This window comes from Scleropages formosus, chromosome 23 (assembly GCF_900964775.1).
Source record: "Scleropages formosus chromosome 23, fSclFor1.1, whole genome shotgun sequence".
Lineage (NCBI taxonomy): Eukaryota > Metazoa > Chordata > Actinopteri > Osteoglossiformes > Osteoglossidae > Scleropages > Scleropages formosus.
In genome coordinates, this window is record NC_041828.1 from 12,488,968 (window position 1) to 12,494,967 (window position 6,000).

General features: G+C 42.6%; 1 protein-coding gene across 13 annotated transcripts in view; it reads right to left on the reverse strand.

The window, feature by feature from the left end:
• The window catches only part of ptk2aa (protein tyrosine kinase 2aa), a 94,727-nt gene extending 90,936 nt beyond the window's left edge, over window positions 1–3,791 (reverse strand). For 5 of the 13 annotated variants that reach the window (XM_018731874.2, XM_029248222.1, XM_018731873.2 and 2 more), the window contains exon 1: window positions 3,564–3,789. The gene's annotated coding sequence lies outside the window, so the exon portion shown is untranslated. Of the gene's footprint in view, window positions 1–3,563 lie in introns of all 13 variants that reach the window. The other 8 variants (XM_018731871.2, XM_018731867.2, XM_018731869.2 and 5 more) reach the window with 3 other exon arrangements.
• Window positions 3,792–6,000: the final 2,209 nt, after the last annotated feature.

The following is a 6,000-nucleotide window of genomic DNA, read 5'->3' on the forward strand; positions in this document are numbered from 1 at the left end:
GGGTTCGAGCCCTGCTTGGGGAGCCCTGTGACGGACTGGCATCCCGTCCTGAGTGAGTCCCCTCCCTCTCAAGCTTTGTGCCCTGTGTTGCCATGTTAGGTTCTGGTTCACCACGACACCGCTTGGGTCAAGTGGTTGCAGACAGCGTGCGTGTGTATATGCTTGGATCTTAATTTCAGTCCACTCTTTTCTACTAGAAAATTGCCTACATACTCTGTGGTGTTTGATGGAGGTAAACTAAAGTCAATTTTTTTTTTTAAATAAGAGCCATTATCAGCAGGCAAGACTGAAACTTTATGCTTCATACAGAGAACACTGGGCCTTGCAAATACACCAGTTAAACAATGTCACACACTGAAGGACGCACTGGGAAAAACCAAACAGCTGGACATTTCACCTGACATATAACCCAACAAAGGCTGAGCCAATGTAATTTTTGAGACACAAAGGTTTAATTGCTAAAACTGAATTAACTCACTTCTTGCAACAAACAGTTCCAGCATACTTATGGCACTTCATTAAAACAGGTAACATGCCAATAAACCAATTCAAATCTCTATAATAATGCTGAATTCTGACAGATGACAAATGAGGAATTTTGGAGAAATACTATTGTGAGCAGCAAAGAGTTACTGTTGTGCCATTTTACATTTGCTTTTTGAGAGAAATAAATGTAAAACTTTTTAGAAAAAATCTGGAGTTATGTTTGTGTTACTCTGTGAATACTGAAATTAATAAAAAAAATTGGAAATCCAGTCACTACTGTCCTATGTTTGAACACTCCTCAAACACAACACGTTCCAGCATACCATATTCAAAAAGAAATGCAGAGCATGTTTTCCATGTCACAGTTAAGTCCACAATAGGCAATAAAACCTTAGCGTCTCAGCAACCTTGGAACAAAATTGCCAGTATCATAACAAGTTCCTTGTTCTGGGGCAGCTGGTAGTGTAATAAATGTAATATGTAAATATATGTAAATGTTCTTTACTACAAAAGACTCCTTGCTGTACTTACCTCAGTTGTACCTCTGATCAAACTTAGCTACTATACTGGCACCCACAACCTCCTTCACAGTTCACACAGTACCAGAACACTAAGAAGTAAGCGCAAGAGGAAAAAGGAGTCCCCCCCATCCTCTGGGACATAAAATGGGGCAGAACATCCTGCATGGACAATCACAGCAAAACAGTCATGTGAGCCTTGCAAATTAATGCAGGCTTCCTGTCACAGCCAGCTGTTGTGAACAACAATCCTCTTCCTTTAGCACCATAACAATTATACTTCAAATAATGAATAGGGCAATGGCAGAAAAATTCTCAAAAGTATTTCAGTGATAAAAATATACAAAAACATAACTTCCTAAACTTTGTTTCAAAATAATCACAATGCAAGTTTGTTTGTATCAGTCTACCATTTTGCACTTCCTAAGAGATGAAAACTGTGAAGCAACATGACCTACTATAGGATTTTTTTAAAAGGATTCTATGACAACCAAATGCTGCCCATGTCCATAATATAATAGTATCTGTCTCACAGCGCCTAGGTGGTGTGAGAGCACATGGGTTCGATCCCCGCTCAGTCTGTGTGAAGTTTGCATGTTCTCCTCGGGTCTGCGTGGGTTTCCTCCGGGTACTCCAGTTTCCTCCCACAGTCCAAAGACATGCTGTTAAGGTTCACCAATAGTGTGTGTGTGAGTGATAGAGAGAGTGTTCCACTGATGTATGGATGAGTGACCCATTGTAAGTAGTGGATCTAGCATTTTAAGTCACCTTGGTGAATAAGATGTGTGGGCTGATAACACTATTACATAGAGCTCATTGGAAGTCACTTTGGAGAAAAGCGCCTGCTAAATAAATAAATGTAAAATGTAATATAAAGAACTGTAAATTGGAGAAGTGGCTGCATCTATCTATAGTCTTAAAATTCAGGAGAATGGCACATATTTGCTGATAGAAAGTCCCACTGCCACCTTTTTGTCCCCAGTCTGCTGATGATATGTGACTCTCTGAGCACTTCATTTCTGAAAGATAATGCTCCACAGAGGACATCTTGCTACACAATAAACAGATAATATCTCAGGAGACTCGCACATCAGTCATCTTTAACTTTGCCTTTTAATTAAGTAAATACACTCCAGTCATGGCAGGAGAACAGAACCCAGAGTTAGTAACAGCCAGAGACTTCAGTTTCAGGAGCCAGGGACTGAAGGGTGTGGAGACACAAATAAAATGTTCAGAAGAACATCCAATCAGATGAAGCATGGTGGTGGTAGCCTTCCTTGGATGAGCAAACCCAGACCGCCACTGCCAGGTGCAAGCAGTAATCCAACAATGCTCATCCACTCTGTGAAGATTCCATATGACCCTTTTTACTGACGCCATACAAGGTACACCGGTTTGTCTCAGTTGTACCACAGATCTAATTGGCAATGTCTGGAATGAATGGTTGCTTAATAAACGTCTTCAGTCCCACTGCAACTCTTCCATTTACACTTTCTGAGTTTCTCTAGTTCCTCACACTTACGTGGTCTGTTAAAAAAAAAAAAAAAAAAAAAACCTACAACATCCTTATTCCAACAGCACAAAATGCACCATCCTTGCTCCAAAATCAATAACTACATTTTTTCTTATTCCAAAGTTGGAAACTATACCTTCCTTCTCTCAAGTCATCACTACCACGACTAGGCTATCGGCGTGTATCTCAGAAAACCCAGCTGCACTGACTGTGCTGGTTTGTACCCATTCTGCAGAGGACTGAGTGATAGTTACATTATCAGGTGTTATTTTCAACTCTGAGGTTTGATTTAAAGTAAAATAAAGCACTGCGTGAGGTCTGTCCCTGGATCTAGCAGAAGAAAAAATTACGTGAAAACAACAAGGCCTCTTGTCTTGTGCACTGCCACTTCCACCCTCTCCAAGGGGGTAAAGTCACGGACGCTATAAACACACACACAGCACACACACCTCGTTGTCAGACTGATTGAATAACTCAGTTAAAACAGAAAAGAAATTCAGAGTTTTTAAAAAAACGAGATTCCCCGTGTTAAAAAAAAAAGGCAGCAGTGCGGACTTTCCCGGGGCCGTCCGTGCTAGAAGAAGGAAGGGAATGGCCAGAGAATAAACACAGGGAATAATGAGGAACAAGAGAGGAAAATCCCGCTTTCACTTCACATTTCGGCAGGATTTAAAGAAATCTATAAGGACATGTTGACATGATGAGGTGACGGTGTGAGAGACGGGACTGAACTGAACCTCCTAGCAGTGGCTTAGCCGACGACATGGCTGAGGGTCCGGCTCTCGAGCCCTTCCACACTAAAAACACACAAACTGAGGTAAATTTTACTCCTTAATCCAGCATACTGCTCTGCGTCGTATTTCTTACACACACACATGCTTTCTTTCATCCTATTAAAAGCTGTTCCTGTACATCGTTTTCCGGGACTTGGGTCGTTTGGAATAACACAAGCACGGGTGACGGTCCGGGTCTCCAGCCGGAACAAGCAGATCATTATTTTTCTGTATAAATTAAACGTGCACAAAGCTGAAAGCAGCTCGACTTACTTTAATCTTTTCTGCCGCAAATTCCGCTGTCTCTCCGCCTTTTTTCAGGTTTAAGAGCCGAGACGAGGTGTTTTAAAATCCCGACAGATGCGCGTCCCTCAGTCGGCCGGCGTCCGCACCTCCTACCCCTCCGAGTCACTGCTCCCCTCGCGGGCGCGTTCCACGCTCCTCACAGGCGCGCTCCCGCTCTCTCGCGACGCTCCAACATGGCGGTCGAGCGGCGGGCGGCGGTCGGCTCATCAGCTCCCGCAGCCTCACAGGAGCTCGACTGTCGCCGACGCGAAAATACACTCATTAAACAATAGCAGCGCCAGTGCCAGCTTTTGTTCATTGTTCTCTGTCAAGAACAGCTCTGTAGACGATACACTGTGTAATAATGTTCAGAAGTGTGTTTAAAAACATGGTGCGAACGACGTTTTGCAGGGTAAATTCGGAATCATGGCGCGTAACGGTAAAAAGACCTGTGTGAAAGAAAAAAGGTGGAACTTTGTTTGAATTGTACCGTTGTAATCTTCACGTGAAACTGATGTATTTGGAACTAAGCAACTTAATTAGTAGCCCAAGGGATTCGTGAAAGAATATTGATTTTTCTGTCAAACATGCAGGTAGTGTAAATAATACTGTGCAAAGTGTGCTTGTGCATATGGGAAACTCATTGACTGTTACTGCTACTATTCTTTATGAAAACACTTCAGGCAAATCCCAAGTCTGGGCCTGGAAACTACATTCCACTTCTATATTATGTGGTAAGCCAAGTGCGTTCCAGAAGGTCTCCCTCACGTTTGTGCTCTTTCAGGCATGATCATCGCTCTTGTGACCAACAAGTGTGTGTTACACCATCTACGCGAGGAGAAGGCTTCCAACCATGGCACCTGTACCCCCTGCCAAATCTTGTTGGGTTTTTCACCTCTGCAACGGCACGGAAAGACTTTTGGGTTTTATCACAGTGAGATCTTTAGGTACTGTCTGGACAATTCCAGCAGGGCCACTCTACCATCTTTCTCACTATTCCACTGACTATTAAGGTACATTAAAGCATCATTGGTAATAGACAAGTTATTAATAACAGTAATATTATGTTGTTAAATGTGTTATGCCAAATGTACCTTCCACTGTGATAATCTTAGATTTTTATCCTCTTTTTTTTTTTCCGGTATGGAATCATGTATTGTTTGCTCTGACGTCAAGATCCATCTCGTGTTTGCTTCGTATTATATTCTCTGCCTGTACAAATTATATTTGCTGCTGCATCTTTTCTTTTGGTGAGTAAGCGTGAAAAAAACCTTCAGTCCAAGCACCACTCCCTCCTGTAATCACAGTCCGCAATACACAACGCAGAGTTGGCGTACGGTAAAATAAAGCTTTGGAGCTGGACACAAAAATGTGACATGCCAGATGTATCCCCACGATGAAAAACAAAGTACACAGAACACAGCTGCAGTTATCTGACCTGTGGTTATTCTTTAATGATTCTCAGATTGGAAAATGTGACTTCCCCATATTGGATTTCCAGCTCAGTTGGAAAAACACAGACGCAGAGCACTGTAGTGTCTTTGGCCTCTCGTGCAGGAACCGCCACTGTACTGTTTAGGTTCACAGGAGATATAATAAAGACATACCGCTTGGTATCCAGCAGCTTTGGAGTATATTTTTCACACATAAACAATGTCACTGAACAACTTGACTTTTGAATGTTAGATAATTTTCGTAAAAAAACTACTATCCAAAGGGACATTGTCAATACATTTTGTCTTGCTCCCTCTGAAATCCATTTTGGGAAAAAGAGCCCAGTTAATTGTAGATTAATTAATTCTAGCGAGCCGTAAGGGTTTCGGTCTGATGCGATGATAGGGAATACTGCCGAGGATCTCTCACTCTCTGCAAGGCGGAGAGCCCTGCATTCCGCCCAGAGCACACACCCACACACACTCCGTAGATGGGTGGAGGAGCTGTGAGTTTCTATTGTCGAGCAGACGCATCGGCGAACATTCCTTCCGCTGGCTCGCTTCGACAGCACCATGGAGCGGAGCACAGAGGGGTCACCGATGCTATAGTGCGCCCTCCCACCCCACATCACTCCACGTGCATCTCTCGGCCTCAGATATAGAAGTCACACCCACAGTCAATGCAAATAATTTACTGCTGCAAGTGAGTCCAACAACAAAGCAACTCACAAACCAATCTTTCCACTTTTGAAACCTTTAGAGAGGTGCCCTCCACACACCCCAAAGCCCTAAATGTCTACAGAGATTTCACTCATTTTAATGTTGACGCTACTTTTTTGCTTGGTAATATTATCAGAGTGAATTTTTTGCAAAGCTGCATGTATTGACATCGCATGAAATATATTTAATGGGAGGTTTTTGCATTAAAAATGTCAAACTTACCTTCTGTTTCTTGTTTAGCAAGTTAAGTTAAATAACTCTCACAAGACAAC